This window comes from Bison bison, unplaced genomic scaffold (assembly GCF_000754665.1).
Source record: "Bison bison bison isolate TAMUID 2011002044 unplaced genomic scaffold, Bison_UMD1.0 scf7180017864297, whole genome shotgun sequence".
NCBI classification, from domain to species: domain Eukaryota; kingdom Metazoa; phylum Chordata; class Mammalia; order Artiodactyla; family Bovidae; genus Bison; species Bison bison.
Genome location: NW_011494869.1, coordinates 2751390 through 2763057, shown reverse-complemented (window position 1 = coordinate 2763057; position 11668 = coordinate 2751390). Strand labels below are relative to the sequence as shown.

The 11668-nt window shown below is 41.6% G+C and overlaps 1 protein-coding gene and 1 non-coding gene across 2 annotated transcripts in view; both read left to right on the top strand.

Moving 5' to 3' along the window:
* The first annotated feature begins 2029 nt into the window (after window positions 1–2029).
* AP1G1 (adaptor-related protein complex 1, gamma 1 subunit) overlaps window positions 2030–11668 on the top strand; it is a 103584-nt gene continuing 93945 nt past the window's right edge. Inside the window, exon 1 of the mRNA XM_010850922.1 lies at window positions 2030–2167. The gene's annotated coding sequence lies outside the window, so the exon portion shown is untranslated. The remainder of the gene's footprint in view (window positions 2168–11668) is intronic.
* Window positions 4214–4286, top strand: TRNAG-UCC. The gene has a single exon. It is a non-coding gene; the product is annotated as a tRNA-Gly (tRNA).

Below are 11668 nucleotides of genomic sequence, written 5' to 3'. Positions count from 1 at the left end.
CGGAGGGGAGGGGGCTGGCTCCCCGCCTGTCACTTGCAGCGCCCCCTCTGGTGGGAAAACGAACTTCTCTCCCTGGGGCCGGGTCACGTGAATAGGACTGCGCCCGGCCTCCACACCCTGACCCCACAAGGACCCTGCAATCGCTTACACCAGTCAATTCTGGAGGTTCCCAAACAGAACCCCGAAGCGTGGCCATCAGTGACCCGCGTTTCCTGGACCTCGGGAACTGACTTTGTGAAACCTTCTCTTGGGAACCTCCGGGAACACTGAGGCGACCCAGGTCCGGGAGAGTATTGAGATTCCCCCCTAGAGACCCAGGATGGAGAGGGAAGCTCTTTAAGAGTTGAGAAATGCCTCTGAGGGGGGACGAGAAACGGACCAGAGCCAGGATCTAGAGGAAAGTGAAGTTAGTGACTTGAAAGTCTGTGAAGAATGAGAGGATGGGGGAAGTACAGTGGGAAGCAGCTTAGTGGGAAGAGGGCTTGACTACTAGAGGAACTGTTTGGTCACCAATCATTGACAATTAACTTGTCGACTTGATAGTAATATGAACATCTGATTAACTTAAGTGAAAAAAGGGAATTCCTTGATGGCTCGATAGTTAGGATTCGTGGCTTTCACTGAGCAGGAAACTAAGATTCCGCATGCTGCAAAGCCCTGCAGCGTGGCCAAAATAGAAAGAAAAAAAAAAAAAAAAAGGACACCAGTTGATTTATACTTTGATTACAACTATGTAAAAAAGTAGTTCTGCATACAGACAAAAGCTGAACAGAGGAAAAAAAAAACTATTGGAGAGACTGGATTCTGAGTAGAGTTTGTTCCTTTTTAGTTTCTGCAAACTTTGTTTAGTAAATAATCACTGATTTTTGTTTGATTTTGAAAGTTCTACTGGCTGGGCTCTTGCTACTAAGCCTTTGGAAAATTGTTTTACTACTTTAGGCTTCAATTTCCTTTTATGTGAAATGAAGAGCTTGAACTGGGTGAAGCTGCTGCTGCTGCTACTAAGTTGCTTCTGTTGTGTCCGATTCTGTGCGACCCCATAGACGGCAGCCTGGGATTCTCCAGGCAAGAACACTAGAGTGGGTTGCTATTCCCTTCTCCAATGCATGAAAGTGAAAAGTGAAAGTGAAGTCGCTCAGTCATGTCCGACTCTTAGCGACCCCATGGACTGCAGCCTACCAGCCTTCTCCATGCATGGGGTTTTCCAGGCAAGAGTACTGGAGTGGGTTGCCTTGGCCTTCTCCCGAACTGGGTGAAAGGGCCGGAGTAAAACATAGATAGGAGAGATCGCGAAACATTTTAAGTGAAAAAATAAGCAAAGATATACATTGTGAGATCATGTATTTATTTTAAACAACATAATGTTACAGTTGCATATATTTATGTATCTGTACAGAAGAGGAGTGGAAGGATATGTATCAACTAGTTAACATTGGCTATCTCAGGAGAGGAAAGTGGAACTGGGTGGTGGCCAAGAGGAACAAAAGAGACTTTTTGTTATTGTTTGGATTTTTTAAATGAGAATATTACCTTAGAAACACTAAATGAGCAAGTTAAAATACAAATAAGGTATATGATCTTTAACATTCTTTCTAGGAAACACTTAGGCCTCAAATTTGATATTTTCTCACCTGGGTGGGTCCAAAGAATTATCAAAATTATTGAATACTACACACACACACACATGTGTGCACACACACACACACACCCCTACACCCAAATGGGTAAAACATAATGACACTACTGATTCGTAGCCATCTAAATCAGCAGAAAACTTTGCTTTGTGAATATTAATATTATACATAACAATTATTTTCTCAGTTTGGCCAAGAAGGAAGTCCTGTGGTTACTCAGGGACCCTGTTTTAGTGCTAACTGGCAGAATGGTTTCTGGTTCATTTCTTCGCTCACAAAACTGGCACTGCAACTGCCAAGATCAAGACCTTTGGACCATCAAAGTGTATTCAACGATAGCCAGTTTCTCCCAGATCAAGATATGCAATCAGAGACCTGGTTTTCAGGCAAAATTGATGCAAGCAAAATGTTTTTTGGCTGCCAGTCATTAACATAATGACATGGTTCAAAGGTGTGTGTCTATTTTTGTTAAAGGGTGTTCTGAATGGTGAAACACTAGTGATTTCCTGGTTTGATGCTGCAGTCCCAAAAAGGTAGGTCATATCTGCTGTATCTTCTTCTAGAACTCTTTACTCCAAGCAAGCCTCATTTCTTTGGTTGTACATATTGATGGTTGTTGTTTAGTTGGTAAGTCGTATCTGGCTCTTTTGTGATGCTATAGACTGTAGCTCGCCAGGCGCCTCTGTCCATGAGATTTCCCAGGTAGGATACTGGAGTGGGTAGCCATTTCCTTTTCTAGCAGATCTTCCCGACCCAGAAATTGAACTCTCATCTCCTGCATTGGCAGGTGGATCCTTTACCATTGAGCCACCAGGGAAGGCCCACAGGCAGGGTAAGCTCAGACAACTATCCCAACTGTTTGTGATGCTAAGGAATCAATCAGAGATAACTTTGGGATAAAAACTTGGGAAACCATGTTTGTCACAACAAGAGGAGTAGGTGGCTTTTTTTCATACTGTCTTATCTTCCTGCTTATATGCTTTAGTGTACCAGGGTGTCGTTTTAAGAAAGGAACTTCTATCCTTAGATCCTATGGCAGAAATGACAACTAATCTTAAGCATATATTGAAATTATAGAATCCTTAGCAGGTTTGACTTTCCCTAGAAACATGTTGGTTCCTGATATTAGATTATTTGGGAAAGTTTTCTAATGGTTTCCAAATGTAGGAATGTGCAGTTTTCAGGCTTCTGTTTTATCTACTTCCCTGTGTTCTCATTTCCACATGCCTTTAATGTTATGCAACCTCTCCAGGTTCCAGTGGGGATTGCCCTTTCTAATTCATTAACATTTAGAAGAAGGTCTTATAACTTCTCCAAAGTGACTATTATGTCCTCTGGGGAGGAGAATATCCCTCTGTTGTCTACTTCCTCAGACACTTGCCAGAGACTTTCACTATTTGTCAGAAACTTCCGGCAGAACTCTCAAAAGTTGCAGTAAAAACACTGACGATTACAATAAACTGAAGATCTAGCCCTTATTTGAATCACAAGCGTCGTATCTGGGGAACTGGTCCATAGAGAAGCAAATGCTTTCAGGCCAGTACGAAGCAGCCAGGAGTTCCTTACACGGGATTTGTTAAATAAATAAATGTGTGCGTGCTCAGTCGTGGCTGACTCTTTGCAACCCCGTGTACTGTAGCCCGCCAGGCTCCTGAATAAATAAAGTAGATGTGGAAAAATTAGAGCCTCTGATAACTCTCTCTTTGGCTGGGAAACTTCTCAGCAAGGTGATTTGCGAGCTGCTGTGCCTTGTGGTGAAATCACATTCAGCTTTGCCTTCAAAGCTTATGCCTTTTGCAGACAACTTGCAGCTGGTTGTCAGTCGCCTAGAATTCCTGGAAAAAAATTTTTTTAGAGTGAGGGAGCATAGCAAGCTGCCCCTCAGATTCCTGTGCACTTCATGCTGCCACCTCCCAGTCCCATGGCATATCTCATAAGACCTTACTTAGCAACTCTGAAATTTAAAGGCATGTTCCTGAATTGTGGGACTGATTATTACAGTGATCAAATTGTTTAAAAATTTTCAAACACTCTCCTGTATCTTGGTTGTCTCAATACCAATCATGGTTTTGTAAGATATTAAACCACCGGTGAAAACTGGATAAAGTGGGTCCTCGGTTGTTCTGTATTACTTCTTACAAACCACATGTTAACCTACAATTATGTCAAAATAAAAACTTTATTTAAAAAGAAGTTTCAGGCTTCCCTAGTGGTTCATTGGTAAAGAATCCACCTGCCAGTGGCTCAGTGGTAAAGAATTTACCTGCCACAAGTTCAGTCCATGAGCTGGAACAATGCCATGTGACTATGCACCAAACTATTGAGCCTGTACTCTAGAGCCCAGGAGCCACAATCACTAAGCCCATGTGCTGCAACGACTGAAGCCTGTGAGCCCCTAGAACCCATGCTCAACAACAAGAGAAGTCACTGCAATGAGAAGCCGATGTACCACAGCTAGAGAGTAGCCCTCAATTGCTGCAACTGGAGAAAAGCCCATGCAGCAACAAAGACCCAGCACAGCCAAAAATAAATAAATAACATTGGTTTAAAAAAAAAAAATAAAGCGTTTTCCAGGGAATTCCCTGGTGGTCCAATGGTTAGGACTCTGCACTTCCACTACAGGGGGCTCAGGTTCAATCCTTGGTCAGGGAACTAAGATTCCAAGTATGGCCAAAAGAAAGAAAAACATCTCCGAAGGTTTAAGATGTAATGTTATGTCCAAATGACTGGACTTCTCTCCACCAAAGCACAGTGCTTCATCTAGCCAAGCCTTTTTTAGATGTGTAATAGCTATTAAGTTTGAGCTCCTGGGCAAATTTTTCTGAAAGAGCTTCCTTAGCTTTTTTCAAACACACACAGAAGATGCTTTTTCTTCTATCAGGTGACAGCTTAAGTCATGTTATACCCATGAATATGAGTAGTAGCTGATTTATATTGTCTTCTTTCTGTAATTTATGTTGCCTTTTGCTCTTTCCTTATTCCAGTGGGTCACATGTGCCATGACCCCCTCAGTAAACTGAGAAACGGAGGATCTCTGATTATGAGAAGGGTTCAGGTGAAATAAGTAATGCATGTAAACGCAGTTTTCTCAGTGCTGCATAAATAGGACTGTTTATTATTGAATTACTATGGTCTATTAGATTATGGTAGCGGAGAGGCAGATATTACCCAAACTTTCAAACTGATTTTTAGGCATTCTTTAACCAAATCTTGCAGAGGGTGTTTGGGCATTACTTATATAAGGAACCTATGGAAAGTATTCAAAACAAATGACGTATAGAGAAATCCAGTGATACTCATTATTATTATTGTGAACAAAGAGAATGACACTGATGGTGTACACAGAACTTGTGAACTTTATCAACTGTATGTCCATGTGTCCTTTAATTCTGACAATCAGGGATACATATTGATTTTTTTCAGTTTTTTGTTTTAAATAAAAACATTATTTCACACTATGTCATATATGGCCCTATTTATTAAAAAACTCCTCTTTGTCAGTTCATTTTCCTAAATGCATGCTTTGTGCTGCAGCAGAGCAGGCCCAGAAAATAGGAAGGAGGTGATTTACTATCTGGCCTCTGGGAAAGAGGAACAAGCTTGGATCAGAGCACATTACCTGATAAGACTACCCCCGGAGGCCGTGGAGATCTTGGAACTGTTCTGGGGACCTGCTGCTGGCTTAACTTTAGCTTGATCCAGAGCACAGAGTGAGACCTATTGAACTTGCATCATTTGTCAGGCTCAACAAAATTGCAAGGCATTTCTGCCACCTAGTGAGGGTGGCACTGGGCTCTAACTTGTGTGCATGCTCAGTTGTATCTGGTTCTTTGTGACCCTATGGACTGTAGCCCACCAGGATCCTCTATCCATGGAATTCTCCAGGCAAGAATACTGGAGTGGGTTGCCATTTCCTCCTCCAGGGCAATCTTCCTGACCCAGGGATTGAACCCACATCTCCTGCATTGGCAGGCTGATTCTTTACCAATGAGCCACCTGGGTATTTGGGACTGTGTCAAAAAGCACTGTCTCCACTTAGTAGAGAACTAGTCCTGCTTGACAAGAATATGTCAGCCACAGAACCATTTTTAAAACCAACTAGTTGTCTTTCCCCACCCTGAGCTGTAAAAATGTAGTATAAATGTGTAGAAAAGTTAGGAAATACAGACAAAAAGAATCTGGAGATAAGAATTTTGGTATATTTCTTTCAGTCTATATGTTTATCTGTATGCATCTCTGTGTCTGTATATATACTTATTTATACTGATAGATACATAAAGGTTTGTGTGCGTGCATGCTCAGTTGCTAAGTTGTGTCTAACTCTTTGCGACCCCATGGACTGTAGCCTGCCAGGCTTCTCTGTACACAGAATTCTCCAGGCAAGAATACTGGAGTGGCTTGCCATTCCCTCTCCATGGGATCTTCCCAACCAGGAGTTGAATTGGGTCTTCTGCATTGAAGGCAGATTCTTTACCAGCTGAGCCACCAGGGAAGCCCAAGCATACATTTTCCTAAATATAACTGGCTTAGTAATATGAAAGAATCTAATCCAATTTAGAAGTTTCAACTTTTGAACATCTTAATCATGACCACATACTTAACTGAGGACTGATACTCAGCTGGGACACAGGGAGGTGGCCTCAGAAGTTGTTTTCAGGCTGGTGGACACTCTCATCATTCAGCGTGTCCATTCTGATTGGACTGTGCCTTGTTGAATATGTTGACTATTACCTCTGATATAATTCAAAATACTTATCATAAAATTAGATAATACTAATTAGAAAATAAAAATATTTTTTCTTGTGTCCCTCAGATAAGGCTGCCTTATGATACAAGCACAGAATCTCCTTGCTGTTGCTAAACTATACATCTTTTACAAATTATGCATTTTACATAACAGAGACAAGAAAAATGAAGAACTATGATTCAAAACTGAAATACTACTTAAAATCTTTTTGTTTCTTTCTTTGTAGGTATGTGTGTGACCAGATTTGTTCTGCTCTTTATTTTGCAGCTGATGTGCAAATTGAATGTGAACACTCAAACTCAGGTTCTAGTGGAGCAGTACCTATAGAAATGGCTAAGAACTATGTGTGTGCACGCTCAGTCTGACTCTTTGCGGCCCCATGAACTATAGCCCACCAGGCTCCTCCATGGAATTTCCCAGGCAAGAATACTGGAGTGGGTAGCCATTCCCTTCTCCAGGGGATCTTCCCCACAGGGATCAAACCCTCATTGACAGGTAGGTTCTTTACCACTATAATGTGCCATTTAAATACAAAGCAACTTTTATGGTGAGTACTTTCAAGAAGAGAGAACTGACTTAAAGCTAAGATTTTTATTGTGCACTAGATTTTTTTTAAACTTAAGAATGTGGCTTCCAGAGTTGTTCTGGCAGGATTGTAAACGGGTGACCTCTGCACCTTTTCTCCACCCACATACTTTTTCTAGCAGAGATGGACTTCTACGGTCAGATGACCCTTCTATTTAATAAGTTGTTAGCAATAGAGGAGAAAACAAAGATGAAGATATCTAAAGTGTTATGCCCAGAAGCATATTTAGTGCTTAAGATCTCTTTATCTGAGATCTTTATCTGAGCATTATTTTACATTCAAAAAAAATCTATTATTTTTATATATTTTTAAAAATATGTATTTATTTTTGGTTGTACTGGATTTTGGTTGCTGCTCACAGGCTATCTCTAGTTGTGGTGCATGGGCGTTTCATTTATGGCGGCTTCTATTGTTTGGGGAGAAGGCAATGGCACCCCACTCCAGTACTCTTGCCTGGAAAATCCCGTGGACAGAGGAGGCTTGGTAGGCTGCAGTCCATGGGGTTGAGAAGAGTCAGACACAACTGAGCGACTTCACTTTCACTTTTCACTTTCATGCATTGGAGAAGGAAATGGCAACCCACTCCAGTACTCTTGCCTGGAGAATCCCAGGGACGGGGGAGCCTGGTGGGCTGCCGTCTATGGGGTCGCACAGAGTCGGACACGACTGAAGCGACTTAGCACAGGCTCTAGGGTCAGTTTCTGTATTTGGGGCACGTGGGTTCAGTAGTTGCAGATCACAGGTCCGGCTGCCCCATGGCATGTGAAATCTTCCCAGACTATGGATTGAACCACATCCCATGAGCTGGCAGGCAAGTTCTCAGCCACTGGACCACCAGGGAAGTCCTATTTTGCAATTAAATAAAGAGCTCTTGGAATAAAGTCTACAAAATCCAAAGGCACAAGGTACCATCATTGAGCCTTGGTTCAGAGTTTGAGTTCAGTAGTAAAAGGACCCTTATTTAGATCCAGCATTTATTAACTGTGAGACTTCAGGCAAGTGACTTACCCTCACAAAGACTCAGTTGTCTGGACTGTAAGAAGGGGGGTAAAAACATTTAAGAGTTATTAACAGATCTCAAAAGCATGTTGAGATGATTAAATGAGATAATATGTATAAGGAATTTATATGCAGGGCCTGGCACAGAGCAAACATAATCAAATTTTGCTTTTCATCCTCACATCATTATCACAGAGAATGGATTAAGCTTCCAAAAGGTGGTCATGAATTTTTTAAGGGCAGGATAAATTTCTCCTTAAGGCCTTCAAACTGACAGCATGGACCATGTTGGACTGTGGTTAAAGGGCACACTTGTCTTTTCTGATGCTTTGCTTCCGATGGTTTCCTGAAAAGGGCTCTTTTACTCTTTTTTTTTCTCTTCCAAAGAGTTATGTGGTTTGTTGAAAAATGACATGTAAAAAAAATTTAGACAATACAGAAAGAGACTAAGAAGAAGAAAAAGCCATATGAAATGCCACCAGAGTTGTGCCTAACAGCTCAGTATCTTCCTCCCTATTCTCTAGGTGATCTCATCCAACATTGTGGGTTTTTTTTTTAATTTTTAAAAATTATTTATCTATTTGGCTGTGCTGGGTCTTAGTTGCACATGCGATGTGTGGTAACTCGTTCCCTGACCAGGGGTCGAACCCAGGCCCCCTGCATTGGGAGTGTGATGTCTTAGCCATTTGACCTCGAGGAAAGTCCCCAACATTGTGGCTTTTACTCGCCTTTGTGGTGAGGACTTCAACATGTTTATCACTAGCTAAGGTCTCTAGGCTGATATGAACAGCAAGCTGATGTATTTGCCTGCCTTCCTGATATCTCCTTGGATATTTCAGAGGCATCTCAAACTAACGTGTCCCAAAGTGCTCTTCCAAGAACCTACTCATTCTACAGTTAATGGTGATGCTATGCTAGTGACATATCTTTCTTGACTCTTCCCTTTCTCTCAACCTGACAGTGCCCTGAGCTAACATGGAATAATCTCTGGCCTGGTACTCTTGCCTGGAAAATCCCATGGACAGAGAAGCTTGGTAGGCTGCAGTCCATGGGGTTGAGAAGAGTCAGACACAACTGAGCGACTTCACTTTCACTTTTCACTTTCATGCATTGGAGAAGGAAATGGCAACCCACTCCAGTGTTCTTGCCTGGAGAATCCCAGGGACGGCGGAGCCTGGTGGGCTGCCGTCTGTCGAGTTGTACAGAGTGGGATACGACTGAAGCGACTTAGTAGTAGTAGGATGATTGCAATACCCCCTTAACTCGTTTTTCTGCTTCTACCCCTTTTTCCCCATGAACTGATGTTCAGTGTTTTCTGCTTCTACTCCTTTTCCCCATGAACCAATGTTGGGAGATCTGGCTAGTACCTCTGCTTTTTAAAAACCTCCAGTGACTTTTTAATCTCACTTAGGATAATAGGCACCAGCTTTCCTATGAGCCAGGAGGCCGGCCACGTCCACTCTCACCTCTTTTCTCTGGCCTCGTTCCCTCAGCTCTGTGCTTGTTTACTCTGCCTCAGCTACACTGGCCTCCCTGTGCTTCTTCAAACACACACCTGCTCCCTCCTCAGAACCTTTGTACTTGGGGACTCTGTGTTTTCCGGCTCTCTGCCTGGTCCCTCCCTCACTTCCTTCTGGTCTGTACTCGAATGTTCTCTTCTCTGGGAAGCCCTCCGAAGCTACCTTCTCTTCCCTCTTCACCACTTTATATTTCTTCTCTATTGCTCTAATCTCTGAGATCTAATACACTGTATCCTTCACTTAGTGATCTCGTCTGTCTCTCACCCTGCAATATCAGCTCCATGAGAACAGGGACTTTTCTCTGTTTTGTTCGCTGTGGCATCCCCAGCTCTGTGCCTGGTTTATATTGTGTGGTCAACAGATTTTTGTCAAATAAATGAATAAATCCAGAGTTTACCAAAATAAAATAAATATGAGGCTAAAATATAAGAAACTTTCTTGTAGACGTTGTTGTTTAGTCGCTAAGTTGTGTCCGACTCTTTATGACCCCATGAACTTTAGCACACCAGGCTTCCCTGTCCTTCACTATCTCCCTGAGTTTGCTCAAACTCATGTCCATTGAGTAAGTGATGCCATCCAACCATTTCATCCTAAGTTGCCCACTTCTCTTGCCCTCAGTCTTTCCCAGCATCAGGGTCTTTTCCAGTAAGTCGACTCTTCACATCAAGTGGCCAAAGTATTGGAGCTTCAACTTCAGCATCAGTTCTTCCAGTGATATATCTATGCATATTGATATCTGGTTCTTAAATACAGACATTGCACCACAATGTCTGACCTCACAGGTACTCAAAACATAGTCATTGAAACAGAGAGAAAGAAGTATGTAGGCCAGAAAGTCTGAAGTTTGCTTGAACTGTCATTGGCTTGCCCTAGACTCTAAGCTTCATGAAGGCAAGAATCATGTCTCCTTGGCTTGCTGCTTCTCCCCCTACAACCCCCTCAGGGCTTCTAAGGGTACTTGGCATATAAAAGTGGTAGGCGATAAATAAATGTGTCATAAATCGAGATGCCAATGTGATTCTTGCTTCAGGCTGAAGCCCCAGCAGACCTAGTCAATATTGGACTTTCTAAGGATGTCAAGAGAGGTACTCTTGACAAAAGCCATGGAACTGTCACAGGACTGGTGATCTACTTGGGGCATCGCCAGATTAGCACCACGGCCCTCACCTGTGTCATCTCCTGCCCCTTATTTCTCATCCCTTCCTCCTGAAAGGTCAATATGGTTAGGGAAACTGAATCTGGAATGGACTACAAATAGTGCTAGAATATATTTCTTTTTTTTTTTTTTTAGAATATATTTCTAAATGGGCTCTTGAATAGTAAAATGGTCTGTCCGAAGTTATGTTTTTGTTTTTGACCCCACCACAAGGCACATGGGAATCTTAGTTCCTGGGCCAGGGATTGAACCTGCAGGGTAAGCTTAGAATCTTAATTGCTAAACTTCCAGGGAAGTCCAATGTTAACATTGTTTTTAAGGCAAGGGGGGCATATTTGCAATCATATTGCTGATATTTGCTGATTGCTGATATTGCTGAAATTTGATGTATTTTTATGATGAATTCATGAGAAAATAGGGCTATAGTCTTTTATCTACCTCTTGACAATACCACAGTAGAGACTTCAAAGAACGTTTTTAAGAGCTGGTCTATTTGAAGTGTTAATGTATAGTGATTTAGATTAGATCTGTTCAGTTTTTCTAGAATGAAAGCAATTTTCTCTTATGTTGAAAATAGTATAAAAATTGCATCTATTTGTGTACATAATTCTGGAGAAGTAAAAAAAAAAACCCTAAAGAACCATATACATTAATTTTTTTACTCTTTGTTCCTTCAATATGAAGGAAACAAAGAGAAATTGTTTTGTTCTTTTCATCTTGCGAAGCTTTTCTGCCCCATGAAGTTCTCTTTTAAAAGATTTTATATTTCAGTCGTAATTTAACTCTGGTTTTCCTTGTGAATTTATTTGCTTAAACCACTTTGTGTATTGCTCAGCTTCTACTCTTTGGAATTCAAGTCCTCTGCTTTACAAATAAAATGAAGAAAGCTTTATTATAGAAAATTTAAACGTACAAAAGTAAAGCAAATAATAAAATGAGCTTTCATGTACCCACCCCTCAGTTTCAATGTTTATCAATATTCTACTGCTCTTATTTTATCTATTTACCACTTCCTAACACTCTTTT